Source organism: Somniosus microcephalus, unplaced genomic scaffold (assembly GCF_052327205.1).
Source record: "Somniosus microcephalus isolate GS21.2 unplaced genomic scaffold, FLI_Smic_1.0 unresolved_chr1, whole genome shotgun sequence".
NCBI lineage: Eukaryota > Metazoa > Chordata > Chondrichthyes > Squaliformes > Somniosidae > Somniosus > Somniosus microcephalus.
This window is the reverse complement of record NW_028225179.1, coordinates 8,483,689-8,510,258: the sequence shown is the minus strand read 5'-3', so window position 1 is coordinate 8,510,258 and position 26,570 is coordinate 8,483,689. Positions and strand designations below refer to the sequence as shown.

Sequence of the window (26,570 nt, the reverse complement as noted above, 5' to 3'; positions counted from 1 at the left end):
AGCGTGTAAAGTTAAGGCACATGGGATTAGGGGCAAGGTACTGACGTGGATAGAGAACTGGTTGGAAGACAGAAAGCCAAGAGTTGGAAGAAATGGGTCTTTTTCCGAGTGGCAGGCAGTGACTAGTGGGGTACCGCAGGGATCGTTCCTTTGACCCCAGCTATTCACAATATATATTAATGATCCGGACGAGGGAACTAGATGTAATATCTCCAAGTTTGCAGATGACACAAAGCTCGGTGGGCGTGTGTGCTGTGAGGAGGATGCCGAGGAAACTCCAGTATGATTTGGACAGGTTGGGTGATTGGGCAGAAGCATGGCAGATGCAATATAACGTGGATAAATGCGAGGTTATCCACTTAGGTGTCAAAAACAGGCAGGCAGATTATTATCTGAATGGCAATAGATTGGGAGAAGGGGAAGTGCAACGAGACCTGGGTGTCCTTGTGCACCAGTCGCTGAAGGTAAGCATGCAGGTGCAGCAGGTGGTTAAGCAGACAAATGGTATGTTGGCCTTCGTAGCGAGAGGGTTCGAGTACAGGAACAAGGATGTCTTGCTGCAGTTGTACAGGGCCTTGGTGAGACCGCACCTTGAGTATTGTGTGCAGTTTTGGTCGCCTTATCTGAGGAAGGATGTTCTTGCCATGGAGGGAGTGCAGCGAAGATTCACCAGGCTGATACCTGGGATGGCAGGAATGATGTATGAGGAGAGATTGGGTCGATTGGGCTTGTACTCACTGGAGTTTAGAAGAATGAGAGGGGATCTCATTGAAACTTATAAAATTCTAACAGGACTACACAGACTAGATGCAGGAAGGATGTTCCCAATGGTCAGGGAGTCCAGAACCAGGTGTCACAGTCTAAGGATAAGGGATAAGCCATTCAGGACAGAGATCAGGAGGAATTTCTTCACCCAGAGAGTGGTGAACCTGTGGAATTCTCTACCACAGAAGGCAGTAGAGGCCAATTCATTAAATATATTCAAGAAGGAGTTAGATATATTTCTTAAGGCTAAAGGGATCAAGGGATATGGGGAGAAGGCAGGGACAGGGTACTGAGTTTGGATGATCAGTCATGATCTCGTTGAATGGCGGAGCAGGCTCGAGGGGCCGAATGGCCTACTCCTGCTCCTATCTTCTATGTTCCTATGTGTCCCCAGGTATTTTAAGGGGCAGTGCCTCTCTCTGTATCATGTAAGAGCAGGGAAGTTCTGCTTGAACTGTACAAAAGCACCAGTTAGGCCACCGCGCGCAGTTCTGGTCGTCCCCATTGCAGGAAAGATCTGACTGCTCAAAACGGGAGATTTACGAGGATGTTGCCAGGACTAGAGAATTTCAGCTGCAAGGAAAGATTGAAGACATAGAAACATAGAAGATAGGAGCAGGAGTAGGCCATTCGGCCCCTCGAGCCTGCGGCGTGTCCGGTCGCGACCCACGTGGGGAAGTCAAAGGTTGGCTGGAGCGCATGCGCAGCCCACCTCGCACTGTTGGGAAGCTTTTCAAATATTTTTTTTTGAACAAATTGAAAACACTCATTAATTTCCCCAACCTCCTCCCCCCTAAAGTGCTATTATTATTATTGTTGTTCCTCATTTGTGTGGGGTGTGTCTTTTTTTTACCTTGCGGTGGCGTGCACCGATCCAACCGACCTTGTTGCGTGCTGGCGTCAGCGCGTAATCGGAGGTGTGATTGACGCGAGGCGCCCGCCAATCAGGAGCGCGGAAAACGCTGGGAGGACCGGGCGGGCTGACGGTCCTCCAACTAATAGCGGCGCGGGAGGGACGGGGGCGGGACCTCGGTGGGTTGCGCGCGCCGATCCAACCAACCCCTGGGCGTTGCGTGTTGGCGTCAGCGCGTAAGCGGATGAAGGGTGTGATTGACCCTAGACGCCCGCCAATCAGGAGCGCGGAAAACGTTGGGAGGACCGGGCGGGCTGACGGTCCTCCAACCAATAGCGGCGCGGGAGGGCGGGACTTCGGTGGGCTGCGTGCGCCGCTTTCCTGCTTTCATTGTCTGCAGGAGCTGTTAAAGGGAAGGGGAGGAGGAGGTGGAAAAAAACCAAGCTTGTGAGTGTTTATTCCTTTGCATTACCTTTATTGCAAGGATATTCATCAATTGCATTCATTTAAAAATAAGTGAACCTTTTCTCTTTTCGACCTTTATCCAGAACAAAGAGCCCTGGTGCTGTGAACATTTTGGCGGGCAGCCACTTTTAAAGGGACAAAGACCAGCATTCTTCCTCCTCTCTCTCTCTCTTGTGAGTATTTGTGGTGGGTGAGAGGGGGCTGGGGGTGAGTCAAAGGGGACTGCGGCCCCTTTTCAACAAAAAATAATTGCTTGGCCATTTAAAGGGGAATGGGCCTCTCTCTTTCTGTATCATGTAAGAGCAGGGAGGTTCTGCTTGAACTGTACAAAACACCAGTTAGGCCACCGGCTGGAGTGCTGCGTGCAGTTCTGCTCGCCCCATTGCAGGAAAGATGTGACTGTGCTCCAGACGGGAGATTTACGAGGATGTTGCCATGACTAGAGAATTTCAGCTACAAGGAAAGATTGAATACATAGAAGATAGGAGCAGGAGTAGGCCATTCAGCCCCTCGAGCCTGCTCCGCCATTCAATGCGATCATGGCTGATCATCCAAATTCAGTACCCGGTCCCTGCCTTCTCCCCATATCCCTTGATCCCTTTAGCCTTAAGAAATATATCTAACTCCTTCTTGAATATATTTAATGAATTGGCCTCTACTGCCTTCTGTGGTAGAGAATTCCACAGGTTCACCACTCTGGGTGAAGAAATTCCTCCTCATCTCAGTCCTAAATGGCTTACCCCTTACCGTTAGACTGTGACCCCTGGTTCTGGACACCCCTGCCATCGGGAACATCCTTCCTGCATCTAGTCTGTCTAGTCCTGTTAGAATTTTATAAGTTTCAATGAGATCCCCTCTCATTCTTCTAAACTCCAGTGAGTATAAGCCCAATCGACCCAATCTCTCCTCATACGTCAGTGCCTCTCTATTTTTGTATCATGTAAGAGCAGGGAGGTTATGCTTGAACTGTACAAAGCACCAGTTAGGCCACCGGCTAGAGTGCTGCGTGCAGTACTGGTCGCCCCATTGCAGGAAAGATGTGACTGCTCGAGACGGGAGATTTACGAGGATGTTGCCAGGACTAGAGAATTTCAGCTATGAGGAAAGATTGGAGAGGCTGGGGTTGTTTGCTTTGGAACAGAGGAGGCTGAGGGGAGACCTAATTGAGGTGTATAACATTGAGGGGCAGAGATAGAGTGAACAGGAAGGACCTATTTCCCTTAGCAGACAGGGTAATAACCAAGGGGCGTAGATTTAAAGTAATTGGTCGGAGGTTTAGAGGGGATTTGAGGAGAACTTTCTTCACCCAGACGGCGGTTGGAATCTGGAACTGACTGCCTGAAAGGGTGGTAGAGGCAGAGACCCTCATCACATTTAAAAAGTACTTGGATGTGCACTTGAAGTGCCGCAACCTACAAGACTCTTGACCAAGTGCTGGAAAGTGGGATTAGGGTGGATAGCTCTTTTTCGGCCGGCACAGACATGATGGGCCGAATGGCCTCCTGTACTGTAAATTCCTATGATTCTATGAATTGTAGTTAAAAGGACAGACACCCCACAAACTCTGTTCCCTAGCCACTGACTCCATCCTTCTCCCTAACATCTGTCTGAGGCAGAACCACACTGTTCGCAACCTTGGTGTCATATTTGACCCTGAAATGAGCTTCCGATCACATATCCGCAGCATAACAAAGACCGCCTATTTCCACCTCCATAACATCGCCCGTCTCCGCCCCTGCCTCAGCTCATCCGCTGCTGAAACCCTCATCCATGCCTTTGTTACCTCTAGACTGGACTATTCCAACGCACTCCTTGCTGGCTTCTCACGTTCTACCCTACGTAAACTTGAGGTCATCCAAAACTCGGCTGCCCGTGTCCTAACTGGCACCAAGTCCCGTTCGCCCATCACCCCTGTGCTCGCTGACCGTGTCCTAACTCGCACCAAGTCCCGTTCGCCCATCACCCCTGTGCTCGCTGCCCGTGTCCTAACTCGCACCAAGTCCCGTTCGCCCATCACCCCTGTGCTCGCTGAACTACACTGGCACCCGGTTCAGCAACGCCTCGATTTCAAAATTCTCATCCTTGTGTTCAAATCCCTCCATGGCCTCGCCCCTCCCTATCTGTGTAGTCTCCTCCAGCCCCACAACCCCCGTGAGATATCTGCGCTCCTCTAATTCTGCCCTCTTAAGCATCCCTGATTATAATCGCTCAACCTTTGGTGGCCGTGCCTTCAGCCGCCTGGGCCCAAAGCTCTGGAATTCCCTCCCTAAACCTCTCCGCCTCTCTATGCCTCTTTCCTCCTTTTAAGATCCTCCTTTAAGATGCTCCAACCTACCTCTTTGACCAAGCTTTTGGTCATCTCCCCTAATTTCTCCTTATGTGGCTCAGTGTCAAATCTTTTGTCTTCTCATACTCCTGCGAAGCACCTTGTGACGTTTCACTATTTTAAAAGGCGCAATATAAATACTTCTTGTTGGTGTCGATTTCTGTGCTGTGAACCTGTCCATTTTTAGAGACTTCAGGCTTTCTTGAACAGTCTCTGTTTTCTGAAGATGAAGTTTAATTCCATTTATTTCCCCCCAGTTTCCACATGTACGCTGACGACACCCAGCTCTACCTCACTACCACTTCTCTCAACCCCTCCACTGTCTCTAAATGGTCAGACTGCTTGTCCGACGTCCAGTTCTGGATTAGCAGAAATGTTCTCCAATTAAATATTGGGAAGACCGAAGCCATTGTTTTCGGTCCCCGCCACAAACTCCGTTCCCTGGCCACTGGCTCCATCCCTCTCCCTAACATCTGTCTGAGGCTGAACCACACTGTTCGCAACCTTGGTGTCATATTTGACCCTGAAATGAGCTTCCGATCACATATCCGCAGCATAACAAAGACCGCCTACTTCCGCCTCCGTAACATCGCCCGTCTCCACCCCTGCCTCAGCTCATCCGCTGCTGAAACCCTCATCCATGTCTTTGTTACCTCTAGACTTGACTATTCCAACACACTCCTGGCTGGCCTCCCACATTCTACCCTACGTAAACTTGAGGTCATCCAAAGCTCTGTTGCCCGTGTCCTAACTCGCACCAAGTCCCGTTCACCCATCACCCCTGTGCTCGCTGACCTACATTGGCTCCTGGTTAAGCAATGCCTCAATTTCAAAATTCTCATCCTTGTTTTCAAATCCCTCTGTGGCCCTCCTCACCCCTCCCTATCTCTGTAATCTCCTCCAGCCCCACAATCCCCTGAGATATCTGCGCTCCTCTAATTCTGGCTTTTGCGCATCCCTGATTATAATCGCTCAACCTTTGGTGGCCGTGTCTTCTGTTGCCTGGGCCCTAAGCTCTGGAATTTCCTGCCTAAACCTCTCCACCTCTCTTTCCTCCTTTAAGACGCTCCTTAAAACCTACCTCTTTGACCAAGCTTTTGGTCACCTGCCCTAATTTCTCCTTATGTGGCTCGGTGTCAAATTTTTTTTGTCTTAAAATACTCCTGTGCAGCGCCTTGGGACGTTTTACTACATTAAAAGCGCTATATAAATACAAGTTGTTGTTGTTTCATTTTTAAACATTTAACTGTTCTTGCAGTGACTGATGGTGGCTTTGCCTGGCTGAAGTTCTGGAGAGTCCAGAACCAGGGGTCACAGTCTCAGGATAAGGAGTCGGCCATTTAAGACTGAGGTGAGGAGGAATTTCTTCACTCAGAGGGCGGTGAATCTTTGGAATTCTCTGCCCGAGGGCTGTGGAGGCTCAATCGATGAGTATATTCAAGGCTGAGATCGAAAGGTGTTTGGGCTCTCGGGGAATCGAGGGATATGGGGATCGGGCGGGAAAGTGGAGTTCAAGTCGAACATCAGCCATAAACTTATTGAATGGCGGAGCAGGCTCGAGGGGCCGAATGGCCAACACCTCTTATAGAATCATAGAATGGTTACAGCACAGAAGGAGGCCATTCGGCCCGTCGAGCCCATGCCAGCTCTCTACAAGAGCACTTCAGCTAGTCCCACTCCCCGCCCTTTCCCCGTAGCCCTGCACATTTCTTTACTTCAGGCACTTCTCCAATTCCCTTTTGAAAGCCGTGATTGAATCTGCCTCCACCGCCCTCTCAGGCAGTGCATTCCAGATCCTAACCACTCGCTGCGTAAAAAAGTTTTTCCTCATGTCGCCTTTGGTTCTTCTGCCAATCACCTTAAATCTGTGTCCTCTGGTTCTTGACCCTTCCGCCAATGGGAACAGTTTCTCTATCTACTCTGTCCAGACCCCTCATGATTTTGAACACCTCAATCAAATCTCCTCTCAACCTTCTCTGCTCTAAGGAGAACAACCCCAGCTTCTCCAGTCTCTCCACGTAACTGTAGTCCCTCATCCCTGGAACCATTCTGGTCAATCTTTTCTGCACCCTCTCTAAGGCCTTCACATCCTTCCTAAAGTGCGGTGCCCAGAATTGGACACAATACTCCAGTTGAGGCCGAACCAGTGTTTCGTAAACGTTCACCATAACCTCCTTGTTTTTGCACTCTCTGCCTCTATTTATAAAGCCCAGGATCCCGTATGCTTTTTTAACCACTTTCTCAACCTGCCCTGCCACCTTCAATGATTTGTGCTCACATACCCCCAGGTCTCTCTGTTCATGCACCCACTTTAGGATTGTACCCTTTAGTTTATATTGCCTCTCCTTGTTCTTCCCACCAAAATGTATCACTTTGCACTTTTCTGCATTAAATTTCATCTGCCACATGTCCGCCCATTCCATTAAACATAGAAACATAGAAGATAGGAGCAGGAGTAGGCCATTCAGCCCCTCGAGCCTGCTCCGCCATTCAATGAGATCACGGCTGATCATCCAAATTCAGTACCCTGTCCCTGTCTTCTCCCCATATCCCTTGATCCCTTTAGCCTTAAGAAATATATCTAACTCCTATTTGAATATATTTAATGAATTGGCCTCAACTGCCTTCTGTGGTAGAGAATTCCACAGGTTCACCACTCTTTGGGTGAAGAAATTCCTCCTCATCCCTGTCCTAAATGGCTTACCCCTTATCCTTAGACTGTGACCCCTGGTCCTGGACTCCCAGACCATCGGGAACATCCATCCTGCGTCACGTCTGTCTAGTCCTGTTAGAATTTTATAAGTTTCGATGAGATCCCCTCTCATTCTTCTAAACTCCAGTGTGTATAAGCCCAATTGACACAATCTCTCCTCATACGTCATTCCTGCCATCCCAGGTATCAGCCTGGTGAATCTTCGCTGCACTCCTTCCATGGCAAGAACATCCTTCCTCAGATAAGGTGACCAAAACTGCACACAATACTCAAGGTGTGGTCTCACCAAGGCCCTGTACAACTGCAGCAAGACATCCTTGTTCCTGTACTCGAACCCTCTCTATTAGCCTGTCTATGTCCTCTTGAAGTCTATCACTATCCTCCTCACTGTTCACTATATTTCCAAGTTTTGTGTCATCTGCAAATTTTGAAATAGTGCCCTGTACACCCAAGTCCAAGTCATTGATACATATCAACAACGACAACTTGTATTTACATAGCGCCTTTAATGTAGTAAAATGTCCCAAGGTGCTGCACAGGAGTATTTTAAGACAAAAAATTTGACACCGAGCCACATAAGGAGAAATTAGGGCAGGTGACCAAAAGCTTGGTCAAAGAGGTAGGTTTTAAGGAGCGTCTTCAAGGAGGATAGAGAGGCGGAGAGGTTTAGGGAGGGAATTCCAGAGCTTAGGGCCCAGGCAACAGAAGACACGGCCACCAAAGATTGAGTGATTATAATCAGGGATGCTCAAGAGGGCAGAATTAGAGGAGCGCTGATATCTCAGGGGGGTTGTGGGGCTGGAGGAGATTACAGAGATAGGGAGGGGCGAGGCCACAGAGGGATTTAAAAACAAGGATGAGAATTTTGAAATCGAGGCATTGCTTAACCGGGAGCCAATGTAGGTCAGCGAGCACAGGGGAGATGGGTAAATGGGACTTGGTGCCAGTTAGGACACGGGCGGTTTTGGATGACCTCCAGTTTATGTGGGATGGAATGTGGGAAGCCAGCCAGGAGTGTGTTGGAATAGTCGAGCCTAGAGGTAACTGTTGTGTATGTACCTTTTAAGAGAGAACTGTTTTACAGCTCCTGTATACTGTAGTACCGGCAGTGAGCACACCTGTATATAAAGCCGGAGCAGGCTTCTGTACTTCAGTCATGAGACTACTCTACTCTAGTAAACACCTGTTGATTGTTAAGTTACAGCCTCCGTGTAGTTCTTGGGGAAACATCCTATTTAAAGAATCACGGATCTAACAGTGGCGACGAGGTTGATTCGAATCTGCCTGCAACTCTGCATTTCCCGTTAAGGAGTCGCTCCGGGAGGACGGTGGAAGAAAGTCGAGGCCAGAAGCACAGGCGTCGACCACGAGCAACCACCCAGTCATCCGGCAGCAAGTGAACATCGCAGGAGTGGCTGTTGAGAGCCACGACGATCCAGCAATAGACTGGCAACAGGTGCAGCGCACACCCTTCCCAGACAGTGGCGGCGGGAGTCGAGCGGCGGCGGGAGTCGACCGACGGCGTAGAAAAGCCAAGCAGCGTCGACTGGGTAAGAGAGAGGGTGAAGCGCACAGGGCGCGGCCGGGGGTTAAAGAACCGAGCGGCGTCGAGGAAAAACGAGAGAGAGAGAGAGAGAGAGGGTAAAGCAGCAGCTGGGTTCAGGACCGAGCGACGGCAACGGGAAAGGTGCACAGGAGAACGCGCAGAGCACAGCCAGGGCTCAAGGGCTGAACCGCGTCCGCGGGGAGAAGAAGGGAGAGCGCGGGAGACGCCATTGAGCCGCAGAGAAGAAGGGAGAGCGCGGGAGACGCCATTTTGTTCCAGCGAAGAAGAAGGGAGAGCGCGGGAGACGCCATTTAGACAGTTAAATTACACCCAGGGATGGCGAAGAATGGCAGTATCACGGCGTTCGACAATGAAGTCGAAGATTGGGCGACATGTGGAATGCATTGAGGTGTACTGCAGGGCGAATGAAGTGCCAGATGCTAGGAAAGCACTGGTTTTGTTAAATTCCATGGGTGCAAAACCTTATGGCTTACTGCGAAACCTGATAACCCCAGAGAAGCCCGTGGAGAAGAATTTCAAAAGTATAGTAGAAATCCTACAGGACCACTTAAGCCCCACACCGCTGCTGATAGCAGAAAGATTTAAGTTCCACAAAAGGAACCAGCATAAAGATGAAAGTAATGCTGAGTACTTAACGGAACTGCACAAGCTATCGAAACACTGCCAGTTTGGAGCGGGACTATCGGATACGTTAAGGGACAAGTTTGTGTGTGGGCTTCAAAGTGAAGGAACCCAGAAACGGCTTTTATCAGAAAAGGATCTTACGCTGGACAAGGCTTTCAGCATGGCAGTATCACACGAAGCAGCCGCGCAGGGCGCTGCAGAGATACAACAGAGACCGCAAGAATACGGCACCAATGAAATGTCATATGGAGCAGGGAAGTGTTATTGCTGTGGCAGAACAACACACGATCAGAAGGATTGTTGGTTCAAGGACCAAGTGTGCAGACAGTGTGGAAAAACAGGACACATAGCAAGAGTCTGCAGGTCAGGGAAGAAAACCAACAGCAAGAAATCTCCACAGGAGAAGTACAAAAAGGTACATAAGGTGATGGACAGTAGTTCAGACGAACAGGGAAATGATACAGACTCCGGAAGCAAGGAGCTGGGTTGTCTGAAACTACATAAGGTAACCAAAATGGAGGATCACCAGACTATCTGGGTCACACTCAAGATAGACGGAGTCCAAGTGAAAATGGAATTGGACACAGGATCAGCCCTAACAGTCATAAACCAAAGGGACTACAAGCGGCTATTTCCACATATACCCTTGAAAGCTACAGAGATTGTCTTGAAGACGTACACGGGGCAAAAAGTCTACCCCAAAGGAAAAATAAGGGTGAAAGTGATATACAAAGGCCAGGAAATACCTAAAATGGACTTATGTATTGCCAGATGGAGGCCCACCACTACTAGGATGTGAATGGATCCGGAAGATACAATTAGATTGGCATTCCATACAGGCACTGAAGTTTGAGGCCAAAAAGGATGACGACACCACACCTGGACGACTGTCAAAAAATGCTAACTGACGCACAAGAAGTGTTCCAGGAGGGACTCGGAACACTAAAAGGCATAACAGCAACGATTAAAATAGAGGAAAATGCAAGTCCAAAGTTTTTTAAAGCCAGACCGGTGCCTTATGCGATCCGACCAGCCGTTGAAGCAGAGCTGGAAGGGTTGGAACGTTCAGGAGTACTGTCCAAAGTAGACTGGAGCGAGTGGGCTACACCCAGCGTCCCTGTAATGAGTAATATGCTTGGGGAACCAAAGAAGGTCTGCATCTGTGGGAATTTTAAGGTGACGGTGAACCCAGTCCTTCACACGGTACAATATCCGCTTCCACGGATTGAGGATATTTTCACCTCGCTATCTGGAGGTAAACGCTTCACCAAAATTGATCTGGCCCAGGCGTACTTGCAAATGGAGGTAGAAGAAGCCTCGAAACAATACCTCACGATCAACACTCATAAAGATCTCTATCAATACAACCGACTGGTGTTCGGGGTAGCATCGGCTCCGGCTATTTGGCAAAGGGCAATGGATCAAGTCCTGCAAGGGATTCCAGGGACCCAGTGTTATTTGGACGACATCCTGGTCACGGGCGAAAATGACAGTGATCACCTCGCCAACCTGGAGAAGGTGCTCACTAGATTAAAGGAATATGGGCTACGAGCTAATCGCCACAAGTGCGAGTTTTTCCAGAAGCAGATCTCGTATTGTGGCCACATTATTGATGAAGAAGGGTTACATAGGTCTCCTGAAAAGATTGAGGCAGTAGTCAAGGCTCCAGCACCGGAAAATGTGTCACAACTGAGGTCGTTCCTCGGGCTGGTAAACTACTACCATAAGTTCTTACCAAATTTGTCTACAGTAGTACACCCACTGAATACCCTACTGCAAACGGGGGTACCATGGAAGTGGAATGATGAATGTAAACGAGCTTTCCAGAAGTGCAAAGAATTGATCACATCAAAAGAGGTGTTGGCCCATTTCAACCCAGCACTACCAATTCGGTTGGCATGTGATGCATCACCGTATGGTATTGGAGCGGTGCTGTCGCACAAATTCCCAGACAGGTTGGAGAGGCCAGTAGCCTTTGCGTCCCGGTCACTAACCTCAGCCAAGCCCAACTATGCCCAGATCGACAGGGAGGCCCTCAGCCTAGTATGGGGAGTAAAAAAATTCAACCACTATCTGCATGGGCAGAAGTTCACCTTGCTGACTGACCACCTACCACTTGTCTCCATCTTTAATCCAAAGAAGGGCGTTCCGGTGATGACTGCACAACGGTTACAAAGATGGTCCCTTTTTCTAGGGGCGAACCAATATGAAATAGAATATAAAGGCACGAAACAGCATGGAAACGCTGATGGGCTATCACGCTTGCCACTGCCTACTGTGGAGGAAGCACCAGCAGTGGACCCTATCGAGATATTTTATTCATCAATAATTGAACGATTGCCAGTAACTAACGCGGATATAGAGAAGGAGAAGGAGAAGGCAGCACGGTGGCATAGTGGTTAGCACTGTTGCCTCACAGCGCCAGGGACCCGGGTTCGAATCCAGCCTCGGGCGACTGTCTGTGTGGAGTTTGCACATTCTCCCCGTGTTTGCGTGGGTTTCCTCCGGGTGCTCCGGTTTCCTCCCACAGTCCAAAGATGTGCGGGTTAGGTTGATTGGCTATGATAAATTGACCCTTTGTGTTAGGGGGATTAAATATGTGGGGTTACGGGGATAGGGTGGGATATGTGTTGGTGTAGGGGTTACGGGGATCGGGTGGAATATGTGTCGGTGCAGGCTCGATGGGCCGAAATGGCCTCTATCTGCACTGTGGGGTTTCTGGGATTTCTGTGAGACCCGCAATGATCCGACACTGTCTCGGGTATATGATTTGACGGTGAGGGGATGGCCAACACATGGCAACTCACTGTTGCCAGCATTCTCATCCAGAAGAGAACAGCTGTCAGTATGCCAGGGGACAGTGATGTGTGGATCCCGAGTGGTAATTCCACCCAAGTTAAGGGAGAGAGTGCTCAATGAGCTTCACGAAGGTCATCTGGGAGGGGTAAAAATGAAAAGCCTTGCTAGGGCTTATGTGTGGTGGCTGGGGATTGATCAACAAATGGAGGACCTAACCAAGAGCTGCTCAGGATGCCAGAAGGTCCAAAATGCACCACCACATGCCCCTCTACACCCATGGGAGTGGCCCTCCTCTCCATGGCAACGGGTGCATATTGATTTTGCTGATCCATTCATGGACTCAATGTTCTTAATAGCTGTGGATGCACACTCGAAATGGCCTGAGGTGATAAAAATGTCCTCAACCACTACAGAGAAAACGATTGCAGTCCTACGGACCATATTTGCCAGGAACGGCTTGCCAGAGCAGATTTGCTCTGATGATGGACCACAGTTTGTGTCCGAAGAGTTTCGGAAATTTATGAGAAGGAATGGGGTAAGGCATTACACATCTGCCCCGTATCATCCAGCCAAAAATGGATTGGCTGAGAGGTTCGTACAAACCTTTAAAAAGGCGATAAAGGCCATGTGCGATGATGAAATTCCACTACAGCATAAGGTGGACAATTTCCTGTTAGCCTACAGAAATGCGACACATGCAGTTACCAACCAGACCCCGGCCATGATGTTCTTGAACCGAAGGTTGAGATCTCGTCTGGATTTGCTCAGACCAAATGTGCGAAGAAATGTTGAGGATAAACAATTCCAGCACATCAATGAGAAGCCGACAAGGAGCTTCAATGTAGGACAACCAGTCTTGGCCTGTGACTACCGAACAGAGAAATGGCAACCCGGAACGATATGCACATGGCAGGGGCCATTAATGTACACAGTGGATGTCGGGGAGAACATTGTGAGACGCCACGTCGACCAGATCTTAGCGTCACAGGAACAAGTCAACCCCATGTCTCGCGTACCTGGGGATGAACCCGACATACCGGTAGCATCTACCTCAGAAACAGTAGCAGTGGAAACTGATGAACTAACCGATGAAAGGGGGCCAGAATCGCCTCCGCACCAAGAACAAGAACCTCAGGGAAGGCGCCCCAAAGACTGAATTTATAAATGGACTATTTTCAGTTAATGTTGCATGTTAAAAATGTTAATTGTTAAATGAATGTTATGGTACTGTTAATCTAAAAGGGGAGGAATTGTTGTGTATGTACCTTTAAGAGAGAACTGTTTTACAGCTCCTGTATACTGTAGTACCGGCAGTGACCACACCTGTATATAAAGCTGGAGCAGGCTTCTGTACTTCAGTCGTGAGACTACTCTACTCTAGTAAACACCTGTTGATTGTTAAGTTACAGCCTCCGTGTAGTTCTTGGGGAAACATCCTATTTAAAGAATCACGGATCTAACAGTAACAAAGACATGGATGAGGGTTTCAGCAGCGGATGAGCTGAGGCAGGGGTGGAGACGGGCGATGTTACGGAGGTGGAAGTAGGCGGTCTTTGTTATGCTGAGGATGTGTGTTCGGAAGCTCATTTCCGGGTCAGATATGACGCCAAGGTTGCGAACAGTGTGGTTCAGCCTCAGACAGGTGTTAGGGAGAGGGATGGAGTTTGGGGCGGGGACCGAAAACAATGGCTTCGGTCTTCCAAATATTTAATTGGAGAAAATTTTTGCTCATCCAGAACATATCAAGAAAAGCAGTGGTCCTAGAACCGACACCTGGGGAACGCCACTGTGTACCTTCCTCCAGTCTGAAAAACAACCGTTCACCACTACTCTCTGTTTCCTGTCACTAGGCCAATTTCATATCCATGCTGCCACTGTCCCTTTTATTAATGGGCTTGCCAGAAAAGTTGAAGCCCATGGATGTGGCACTTTATCAAATGCCTTCTGGAAGTCCAGGTACACCACATCATAGAAACATAGAAGATAGGAGCAGGAGTAGGCCATTGGGCCCCTTGAGCCTGCTCTGCCATTCAATGAGATCATGGCTGTTTATCCAATTTCAGTACCCTGTCCCTGCTTTCTCCCCATATCCCTTGATCCCTTTAGCCTCAAGAAATATATCTAACTCCTTCTTGAATATATTTAATGAATTGGCCTCTGCTGCTTTCTGTGGTAGAGAATTCCACAGGTTCACCACTCTCTGGGTGAAGAAATTCCTCCTCATCTCAGACCTAAATGGTTTAGCCCTTATCCTTAGACTATGACCCCTGGTTCTGTACTCCCCGGCCATCAGGAACATCCTTCCTGCATCCAGTCTGTCCAGTCCTGTTAGAATTTTATGAGTTTCAATGAGATCCCCTCTCATTCTTCTAAACTCCAGCGAGTATAAGCCCAATCGATCCAATGTCTCCTCATACATCATTCCTGCCGTCCCAGTTATATCCTGGTGAATATTCGCTGCACTCCCTCCATGGCAAGAACATCCTTCCTCAGATAAGGTGACCAAAACTGCACACAATACTCAAGATGTGGTCTCACCAAGGCCCTGTACAACTGCAGCAAGACATCCTTGTTCCTGTACTCGAACCCTTTTGCTATGAAGGCCAACATACCATTTGCCTTCTTAACCGCCTGCTGTACCTGCATGTTTACCTTCAGTGACTGGTGCACAAGGACACACAGGTCTCGTTGCACTTCTCCTTCTCCCAATCTATTGCCATTCAGATAATAATCTGCCTTCCTGTTTTTGCCACCAAAGTGGATAACCTCGCATTTATCCACATAACACTGCATCTGCCATGCTTCTGCCCAATCACCCAACCTGTCCAAATCATACTGGAGTTTCTCGGCATCCTCCTCACAGCACACACGCCCACCCAGCTTTGTGTTGTCTGCAAACTTGGAGATATTACATCTAGTTCCCTTGTTTACATCATTAATATATATTGTGAATAGCTGGGGTCCAAGGACCGATCCTTGCGGTACTCCACTAGTCACTGCCTGCCACTCGGAAAAAGACCCGTTTATTCCAACTCTTTGCTTTCTGTCCGCCAACCAGTTCTTTATCCAAGTCAGTGTCTTGTCCCCAGTCCCATGTGCCTTAACTTTACATGCTAATCTCTTATGCGGGACCTTATTGAAAGCCTTCTGAAAGTCCAAATACACCACATCCACTGGTTCTCCCTTATCTATTCTACCAGTTACATCCTCAAAAAATTCCAGTAGATTAGTCAAGCACGATTTACCTTTTGTAAATCCATGTTGACTTTGTCCGATCCTGTCACCGTTTTCCAAGTGCTCTGCTATTACATCTTTTATAATGGACTCTAGCATTTTCCCCACTACCGATGTCAGGCTTACCGGTCTATAATTTCCCGTTTTCTCTCCACCACCTTTTTTGAATAGTGGGGTAACATTAGCTACCCTCCAATCCATGGGAACTGTTCCAGAGTTTATCGAATTTTGGAAGATGACCAGCAATTCTGTCCCTCTAGTGCTACTTGTCTCTCCCAGTCCTCTCTGCACCTTGTTTCTCCTCTCGTGTTTCATCCTGGTGCCCATCCCCCTGTCAAATTAATTTAAACCCTCCCCCACAGCACTAGTTAACCGCCCCATGAGGATATTGGTCCCAGCTCTGTTGAGGTGCAACCCGTCCACCTTGGACAGGTCCCTCCTGCCCCAGAACTGGTCCCTCCTGCCCCAGGAATCTGAAGTCCTGCAATATTTCTCTTTCAGGTACTTATCCAATTCCCTTTTGAAAGCGGTGATTGAATCTGCCTCCACCACCCTTTCAGGCAGTGCATTCCAGATCCTAACCACTCGCTGCGTAAAAAAGTTTTTCCTCATGTCGCCTTTGGTTCTTTTGTCAATCACCTTAAATCTGTGTCCTCTGGTTCTCGACCCCTCTGCCAATTGGAAGAGTTTTTCTCTATCTACTCTGTCCAGACCCCTCTTGATTTTGAACACCTCTATCAAATCTCCTCTCAATCTTCTCTGCTCCAAGGAGAACAACCCCAGCTTCTCCAGTCTATCAATGTAACTGAAGTCCTTCATCCCTGGAATCATTCTCGTAAATCTTTTCTGCACCCTCTCTGAGGCCTTCACATCCTTCCTAAAGTGCAGTGCCCAGAATTGGACACAATACTCCAGTTGAGGCTGAACTAGTGTTTTATAAAGGTTCATCATAATTTCCACACTTTTGTACTCTATACCTCTATTCATGAAGCCCAGGTTTCCATCAGCTTTTTTAACTGCTTTCTCAACCTGCCCTGCCACCTTCAATGATTTGTGCACATATACCCCCAGGTCTCTCTGTTCATGCACCCACTTTAGGATTGTACCCTTTAGTTTATATTTCCTCTCCTCATTCTTTCTACCCAAATGTATCACTTTGCACTTTTCTGCAGTAAATTTAATCTGTCACGTGTCCGCCCATTCCACCAGCCTGTCTATGTCCACTTGAAGTCTATCACTATCTTCCTCACTGTTCACTATACTTCCAAGTTTTGTGTCATCTGCAAATTTTGAAATTGTGCCCTGTACACCCACATCCAAGTCATTAATATATATCAAGAAAAGCAGTGGCCCTAGAACCGACCCCTGGGGAACACCACTGTGTACCTTCCTCCAGTCTGAAAAACAACCGTTCACCATTACTCACTGTTTCCTGTCACTTAGCCAATTCCTTATCCATGTAGCCACTGTCCCTTTTATTCCATGGGCTTCAACTTTGCTGGTAAGCCTATTATGTGGCACTTTGTCCAACGCCTTTTGGAAATCCATGCACACCACGTTAACCACATTGCCCTCATCAACCCTCTCTGTTACCTCATCAAAAAACTCGATCAAGTTGGTTGAACACTATTTACCTTTAACAAATCTGTGCTGGCTTTCCTTAATTAATCCACACTTGTCCGAGTGATTGTTAATTTTGTCCCTGATTAATGTTTCTAAAAGTTTCCCCACTACCGAGGTTAAACTGACTGGCCTGCAGTTGCTGGGTTTTGTATCTGTCTTCACAGTGGAAGACACACAAAGCGTACCAAAAATGGTGGGGATCCAAGGGCCTAATGAGGGTGAGAAACATAAGAAGTAGGAGCAGGAGTAGGCCATACGGCCCCTCGGGCCTGCTCCGCCATTCAATAGGATCATGGCTGATCCGAACCTAGACTCACGTCCACTTCCCTGCCCTCTCCCCGTAACCCCTAATTCCCTTATCAACTAGGAAACTGTCTATCTCCGTTTTAAATGTATTTAATGTCGCAGCTTCCACAGCTCTCTGAGGTAGCAAGTTCCATAGATTTACTACCCTCTGAGTGAAGAAGTTTCTCCTCATCTCAGTTTTGAAAGGGCAGCCCCTTATTCTAAGATTATGCCCCCTAGTTCTAGTCTCACCCATCAGTGGAAACATCCTCACCGCATCCACCCGATCAAGCCCCCTCACAATCTTATATGTTTCGATAAGATCGCCTCTCATTCTTCTGAATTCCAATTCCAACCTACTCAATTTTTCCTCATATGTCAACCTCCTCATCTCCGGAATCAACCGAGTGAACCTTCTCTGAACTGCCTCGAGAGCAAGTATATCTTTTCTTAAATATGGAAACCAAAACTGTACGCAGTATTCCAGGTGTGGCCTCACCAGTACCCTCTATAACTGAAGCAAGACTTCCCCCTTGCAATAAAAGCCAAGATTCCATTGGCCTTCCTGCTCACCTGCTGTACCTGCATACTAACCTTCTGTGTTTCATGCACCAGGACCCCCAGATCCCTTTGTACTGTAGCACTTTACAGTTTCTCTCCATTTAGATAATAACTTGCTCTTTGATTTTTTCTGCCAAAGTGCATAACCTCACACTTTCCAACATTATATTCCATTTGCCAAATTTCTGCCCACTCACTTAGCCTGTCTATGTCCTTTTGCAGGTTTTTTATGTCCTCCTCACTCACTGCTTTCCCTCCCATCTTTGTATCGTCGGCAAACTTGGATATGTTGCACTCTGTCCCCTCCTCCAAATCGTTAATATAGATTGTAAAGAGTTGGGGTCCCAGCACTGACCCCTGCGGAACACCACTAGTTACTGATTGCCAACCCGAGAATGAACCATTTATCCCAACTCTCTGTTTTCTGTTAGATAGCCAATCTTCCACCCATGCCAGTAAATTACCCCCAATCCTGTGATTTTTTTTATCTTGTACAGTAATCTTTTGTGTGGCACCTTGTCAAATGCCTTTTGGAAGTCCAAATACACCACATCCACTGGTTCCCCTTTATCCACCCTGTTTGTTACATCCTCAAAGAATTCGAGCAAATTTATCAAACATGACTTCCCCGTCGTAAAACCATGCTGACTCTGTCCGATTAAATTATGCTTATCCAAATGTCCTGTTACTGCTTCCTTAATAATGGACTCCAACATTTTACCAACCACAGATGTTAGGCTAACTGGTCTATAGTTTCCAGCCTTTTGTCTACCTTCCTTTTTAAGGTGTGGAGATGCCGGAGTTGGACTGGGGTGGACAAATGTAAGAAGTCACACAACACCTGGTGTTGTGTGACTTCTTACTTTTTAAGTAACGGCGTTACATTAGCAGTTTTCCAATCTGCTGGGACCTTTCCTGAATCCAGGGAGTTTTGGAAAATTACCACCAATGCATCCGCAATCCCTACCGCTGCTTCTCTCAAGACCCGAGAATGTAAGCCATCAGGTCCAGGGGATTTATCCGCCTTAAGTCTCATTATCTTACCGAGTACCATTTCCTTAGTGATTTTAATCGTGTTTAGCCCCTCCCCCCCCCCATAGCCCCGTTTGTCCGGTGTTGGGATATTTTTAGTGTCCTCTACTGTAAAGACTGTAAGGCACTCTGCAGCCTTCCGGACTCAATATCGAGTTCAACAATTTCAGATCATAACCTCGGCCCCTATTACACATTTTTTCTTGTAATTTTTCCACTCCTTTCCCCCCCCCCCCACTTTCCTTTTGTTTCTCTCTCACACCTGGCAGCTATCTCTTGCCCTGCTAGTACACTTCACACCTAATCTCAGCCTATTACCATCTCGTCTAGCTCTTTTGTTTCTTTCACTTCTTTTGTCTGATCACAGCCCAGCCTTCGATCTAATTTCTTTTCTTTCCAGTTTTGAAGAAGGGTTCGACCCGAAACGTCAACTCAAATTTCTCTCCACGGATGTTGCCTGACCTGCTGAGTTTTTCCAGCATTTTCTGTTGTTATTTCGGATTTCCAACATCTGCAGAATTTTGCTATTTTGCTATCGATACAAAATATTTGTTCAGCGTTTCTGCCATCTCCATGTTCCCCACCACTAATTTCCCGGTCTCATCCTCTAAGGGACCAACATTCACTTTAGCCACCCTTTTTCTTTTTATATAACTGTAGAAACTCTTGCTATCTGTTTTTATATTCTTTGCTAGTTTACTTTCATAATCTATCTTCCCTTTCTTAATTAATCTTTTAGTTATTCTTTGCTGGCTTTTAAATGCTTCCCAATCTTCTATCCTGCCACTAGATTTGGCTACTTTATATGCCCTTGTTTTCAGTCGGATACTACCCTTTATTACTTTACTTAGCCATGGATGGCTGTCTTTTCTTTTACGCCCCTTTTTCCTCAGTGGAATATATTTTTCTTGGAAGTTGTGAAATATCTCCTTGAATGTACACCACTGCTCATGTACTGTCTTACACTTTAATCTATTTTCCCAGTCCACTTTAGTCAACTCTGCTCTCATACCTTCATAGTCTCCTTTATTTAAGCTTAGTACGCTGGTTTGAGATCCAACTCTCTCACCCACCAACTGAATTTGGAATTCAACCATGTTATAGTCACTCATTCCAAGGGGATCCTTTATTAGGAAATGTTTTATTAATCCTGTCTCATTACACAGGACCAGATCTAAGATTGCATGCCCCCTGGTTGGCTCAGTAACATAGGGAATTGGATGTAATATCTCCAAATTTGCAGATGACACAAAGCTGGGTGGGAGGGTATGCTGTGAGGAGGATGTCGTGAAACTCCACTACGATTTGGACAGGTTGGGTGATTGGGCAGAAACATGGCAAATGCAGTATAATGTGGATAAATGTGAGGTTATCCACTTTGGTGGCAAAAACAGGAAGGCAGATTATTATTTGAATGGCAATAGATTGGGAGAAGGGGAAGTGCAAAGAGACCTGGGTGTTCTTGTGCACCAGTCGCTGAAGGTAAGCATGCAGGTGCAGCAGGCGGTTAAGAAGGCAAATGGTATGTTGGCCTTCATAGCGAGAGGAGTACAGGAACAATGATGTCTTGCTACAGTTGTACAGGACCTTGGTGAGACCGCACCTTGAGTATTGTGTGCAGTTTTGGCCGCCTTACCTGAGGAAGGACATTCTTGCCATGGAAGGAGTGCAGCGAAGATTTACCAGGCTGATACCTGGGATGGCAGGAATGAAGTATGAGGAGAGATTGGGTCGATTGGGCTTATACTCACTGGAGTTTAGAAGATTGAGAGGGGATCTCATCGAAACCAATAAAATTCTGTCAGGCCTGGACAGACTAGATGCAGGAAGGATGTTTCTGATGGCCGGGGAGTCCAGAACCAGGGGTCATAGTCTAAGGATAAGGGGTAAGCCATTTAGGACTGAAATGAGGAGGAATTTCTTCACCCAGAGAGTGGTGAACCTGTGGAATTCTCTGCCACAGAGGGCGGTGGAGGCCAGTTCATTAAATATATTCAAGAAAGAGTTGGATATATTTCTTGAGGCTAAAGGGATCAAGGGATATGGGGAGAAGGCAGGGACAGGGTACTGAATTTGGATGATCAGCCATGATATCATTGAATGGCGGAGCAGGCTCGAAGGGCCGAATGGCCTACTCCTGCTCCGATCTTCTATGTTTCTGTACTGCTCAAGGAACCCATCCCTAATGCACTCTATGAACTCTTCCTCAAGGCTGCCCTGCCCAATTTGATTTGTCCAGTCAATATGAAAGTTAAAATCCCCCATGATTGTAGCTGTTCCCTTATTACAAGCCCCAACTATTTCCTGATTTATACTCCGTCCAACAGAGTTGCAACTGTTAGGAGGCCTATAGACTACGCCCACTTGTGACTTTTTCCCCTTATTATTCCTTATCTCTACCCAAACTGTTTCACTATCCTGATCCTTTGACCCAATATCATTTCTCACTATTGCAGTGATTCCATCCTTTATTAACATAGCCACCCCACCTCCCTTTCCTTCCTGTCTGTCCTTCCTAATTGTCAAATACCCCTGGATGTTTAGTTCCCAGTCATGGTCAACTTGCAGCCATGTTTTTGTAATGGCTACCAGATCATACCCATGTGTAATTATTTGTACCGTCAACTCGTCTATTTTGTTACGAATGCTGCGTGCATTCAGATAAAGAAGTTTTAAATATGTTTTGTGACAATTTATTCCTGCTTTTACCCCTTTACTACTTTACCTTTATCTTTATACATTCTGTCCCTTCCTGACACGCTCTGGTTTTTAATTCCCCCACTGCTACCTTGCTCTATTGCCTTCTCCGCTGACATTTTTATTTTTTGCTCTCTTGAAACCTCCCCCCCGCTAATTAGTTTAAAGCCCTCTCTACAGCCCTAGTTATTCAATTCGCCAGGATTCTTGTCCCAGCACTGGCCAAGTGAAGTCCGTCCCAACGGAACAGCTCTCTCCTGTCCCAGTACTGGTGCCAGTGTCCCAGGAAGCAAAACCCATTTCTCCCACACCAGTCTTTGAGCCACGCATTTAACTCTCTGATTTTATTTACCCTAGCCAAATTTGCTCGTAGCTCAGGTAGTAATCCAGAGATTATTACCCTAGTGGTTCTGTTTTTTAATTTGGCCCCTAGCTGCTCATACTCCCTCAGCAGAACCTCTTTCCTTGTCCTAGCTATGTCGTTGGTACCAACATGGACCACGGCAACTGGATCCTCCCCCTCCCACTCCAAGTTTCTCTCCAGCCCAGAGGAGATGTCCTTAACCCTGGCACGGGGAGGCAACACAGCCTTCGGGACTCTCTCTCTCGGCTGCAAAGAACCCTATCTATCCCCCTACCACTACAACATTTCTTTTTACTCCCCCCCACTTGAATGGCCCCCCATTCCATGGTGCTGTGGCCAGGTTGCTCATCCTCCCCGCAGTCCCCGCTCCCGTCCCCACAGGGAGTAAGAGCCTCGAACCTGTTGGACAAGAGCAAGGGCTGCGGCTCCTCCAACACTACCTCCTGGATCCCCGTACCTGCCTCACTTCTAGTCACACCCTCCTGTCCCTGACCACGGACTACTTCTGAATTAGTTAATCTAATTGGTGTGACTACTTCCTGGAACACAGAGTCCAGGTAACTCTCCCCCTCCCTGATGTGTCGCAGTGTTTGAAGCTCGGACTCCAGCTCATCAACACGGAGCCGGAGTTCCTCGAGCAGCCAACACTTACTGCAAATGTGATCACCGTGAGCATCAATGGTGTCCACCAGCTCCCACATATTGCAGCAGAAACACATCGCCTGCTCTGCCATTCTATGTCATTAATTAAATTTATTATTATTATTTTTAAATGATATATTTAAGGGCCCTGGTTTACAAACTGTCCCACTACACCACAGAGACCTTAAAAACTATAAACCACAGAGTTAAAGTTTTAAAAAAGAGAGAAATACTCCCAACCAATCACTTACCTGCTTTGTGGTGATGTCACACCTCTATTACTTTTTACTTCTCTCCCTCAGGCTTACCTTTTATAGGTCGCTGTCGCTCGGATTCCCGCCGCCGCTCTGAGGCCTACCCACGCTCGGGCTCACCTTTTATAGGTCGCTGTCGCTCGGATTCCCGCCGCCGCTCTGAGGCCTACCCACGCCTCGGGCTCACCTTTTATAGGTCGCTGCCGCTCGAGCTCCCGCCACTGCCGCTCTGAGGCCTACCCACGCCTCGGGCTTACCTTTTATAGGTCGCTGTCGCTCGAGTTCCCGCCACTGCCGCTCTGAGGCCTACCCACGCTCGGGCTCACCTTTTATAGGTCGCTGCCGCTCGAGTTCCCGCCACTGCCGCTCTGAGGCCTACCCACGCCTCGGGCTTACCTTTTATAGGTCGCTGTCGCTCGGATTGCTCCCGCCGCTCTGAGGCCTACCCGCGCTCAGGCTTACCTTTCATAGGTCGCTGCCGCTCGAGTTCCCGCCGTCGCTCTGAGGCCTACCCACACTCGGGCTTACCTTTTATAGGTCGCTGCCGCTCGAGTTCCCGCCGTCGCTCTGAGGCCTACCCACGCTCGGGCTCACCTTTTATAGGTCACTGCCGCTCAGACTGCTCCCGCCGCCGCTCTGAGGCCTACCCACGCTCGGGCTTACCTTTCATAGGTCGCTGCCGCTCGAGTTCCCGCCGTCGCGCTGAGGCCTACCCACGCTCGGGCTCACCTTTCATAGGTCGCTGCCGCTCGAGTTCCCGCCGTCGCTCTGAGGCCTGCCCACGCCTCGGGCTTACCTTTTATAGGTCGCTGCCGCTCGGACTGCTCCCGCCGCTCTGAGGCCTACCCACGCCTCGGGCTTACCTTTTATAGGTCGCTGTCGCTCGGACTCCCGCCGCCGCTCTGAGGCCTACCCACGCTCGGGCTCACCTTTTATAGGTCGCTGCCGCTCGAGTTCCCGCCACTGCCGCCCTGAGGCCTACCCACGCCTCGGGCTTACCTTTTACAGGTCGCTGCCGCTCGAGTTCCCGCCACTGCCACTCTGAGGCCTACCCACGCTCGGGCTTACCTTTTATAGGTCGCTGTCGCTCGAGTTCCCGCCACTGCCGCTCTGAGGCCAACCCACGCTCGGGCTCACCTTTTATAGGTCACTGCCGCTCAATTTCCCACCGCTGCCGCACTCATCTCTCTCCTGAATGGCTTACCCCTTATCTTTAGACTTAGAGATGAGGAGGAATTTCTTCACCCAGAGAGTGGTGAACCTGTGGAATTCTCAACCACAGAAGGCAGTTGAGGCCAATTCATTAAATATATTCAAGAAGGAGTTAGATATATTTCTTAAGGCTAAAGGGATCAAGGGATATGGGGAGAAAGCAGGGGCAGGGTACTGAATTTGGATGATCAGCCATGATCTCATTGAATGGTGGAGCAGGCTCGAGGGGCCGAATGGCCGACTCCTGTTCCTATCTTCTATGTTTCTTCTTTGTTTAATCTGAAGAATGCATGAGAGGGGGGGGAGGTAGTCCCTTTAAATGTGGAGGGTGTGGGTGTCCCTTTAAATGCGGAGGGGGTGGGTGTCCCTTTAAATGTGGAGGGGTGGGTGTCCCTTTAAATGTGGCGAGGGTGCGTGTCCCTTTAAATGTGGAGGGGTGGGTGTCCCTTTAAATGTGGAGGGGGTGGGTGTCCCTTTAAATGTGGAGGGGGTGGGTGTCCCTTTAAATGTGGAGAGGCGGGGCCACGCATGCTCATTCGGCCCCCTCACCACAACACGAGGCTACCAGTGCGCCTGCGTGGGGCCTCCGGGGAGCAGACGGAAGGCCGGGCCCGGGGAAGAGGCGGAATCAGCGGCCGGGGTAAAGTAAAGCGTTCGGGAAATTGATTTAAATCGAGGTGAGGTGGGGTGGGGGGAGAGGAGAGTGAGATTATAAAGTAAAATATGAGAAAAGCCAAACCTGAGTCGGGCGGGATCTCCGCGGATGCCGAACGGAGCGGATTGAGCCGCGCAGGGGGCGGAGTGAGCCGGAGCAATGTGATCCTGACTGACTGGATCGCTGACCAATAGGAAGAGCGTTGAGCTGGGAGGACTGAACTGAGCGGCCTGGTCCTCCAACCAATGGCGGCGCGGCTAGGGGGCGGGACCTTCCTCCCTGACGCTGAGGCTGGGGCCCGATTGTGACGTCATCACAAGAAGAGGTCATTCAGGGATGGAGGCCGGCCCGGCCTGTGACTGACGGGAGCTCTGACCAATAGGATGAGGGCTGCGGTGGGAGGACTGAACTGGGCGGCCTGGTCCTCCAACCAATGGCGGCGTGGCAAGGGGGCAGGGCCTCCTCTCCAGCTCAGGTTCGCTGGGGCCGATTGTGACGCACTGTCCCCAGGTGAGAGCAGCTCAGTCAGCACAGAGCTGGGGCTGGAATCTGGGAGAGGGGCCGCAGGCAGCACAGAGCTGGGGCTGGAATCTGGGAGAGGGGCCGCAGGCAGCACAGAGCTGGGGCTGGAATCTGGGAGAGGGGCTGCAGTCAGCACAGAGCTGGGGCTGGAATCTGGGAGAGGGGCCACAGGCAGCACAGAGCTGGGGCTGGAATCTGGGAGAGGGGCCGCAGGCAGCGGGCCTGGCAAAGGGGCACAAGCTTCACAATACAAGCTTCTTTCAAATGCACAATTGTTTCCGACAGACAGCCTTGGTCACTCTGCAAAAAAAACTTTAACAATTCATCATAACTTCCATGCTTTAGGAGAGGCGTAGAGTGCAAAAGCAAGGAAGTTATGATGAAACTGTGTAAAAGACTGGAGTCAGCTGTGGCTCAGTGGATAGCAGAGTCAGAAGGTTGTGCGTTCAAATCCCGCTCCTCGGGACTTGAGCATATAAAGCGAGGCTGACACACTGGTGCGGTGCTGAGGGAGCGCCGCACTGTCGGGGGGGCAGTACTGAGGGAGCGCCGCACTGTCGGAGGGGCAGTACTGAGGGAGCGCCGCACTGTCGGAGGGGCAGCGCTGAGGGAGCGCTGCACTGTTGGAGGGGCAGCACTGAGCGAGCGCCACACTGTCGGAGGGCAGTACTGAGGGAGCGCCGCACTGTCGGAGGGCAGTACTGAGGGAGCGCCGCACTGTCAGGGGGGCAGCACTGAGGGAGCGCTACACTGTCGGAGGGGCAGCACTGAGGGAGCGCCGCACTGTCGGAGGGGCAGCGCTGAGGGAGCGCCGCACTGTCGGAGGGGCAGTACTGAGGGAGCGCCGCACTGTCGGCGGGGCACTAATGAAGGGGGGCAGTAATGAAGGAGTGCTGCAGTGTCGGAGGTGCTGTTCTACGGATGAGACGTTAAACCGAGGCCCCCGTCTGCCCCCTCAGGTGGAGGTAAAAGATCCCGTGGTGCTATTTCGAAGAAGTTATCCCCGGTGTTTTGAGCCCAATATTTATCCCTCAATCAACATGATGATAAAACATTATCTGGTCATTATCACATTGCTGTTTGTGGGAGCTTGCTGTGCGCAAATTGGCTGCCGCGTTTCCCACATTACAACAGTACACTTCAAAATACTTAATTGGCTGTAAAGCACTTTGGGACGTCCGGTGGTCGTGAAAGGCAGTTAAGAAGGCAAATGGTATGCTGGCCTTCATTACAAGAGGACTTGAATACAGGAGTAAAGAAGTCTTACTCCAATTATATCTTCTTCTTCTTAGGCAGTCCCTCGGAACCGAGGATGACTTGCTTCCACGTTAAAAATGAGTTCTCGGGTGTAAGGGTAAACCGGGAGAGCTTCTTCTC

At 49.0% G+C, this 26,570-nt stretch overlaps 1 pseudogene across 1 annotated transcript in view; it reads left to right on the top strand.

Annotated features, from left to right (window-relative positions):
* The window catches only part of LOC147093389 (uncharacterized), an 83,193-nt pseudogene that overhangs the window by 10,256 nt on the left and 46,367 nt on the right, over window positions 1-26,570 (top strand). The window contains exon 2 of the transcript XR_015074672.1: window positions 2,167-2,256. The product of XR_015074672.1 is annotated as an uncharacterized LOC147093389 (transcript). The remainder of the gene's footprint in view (window positions 1-2,166; window positions 2,257-26,570) is intronic.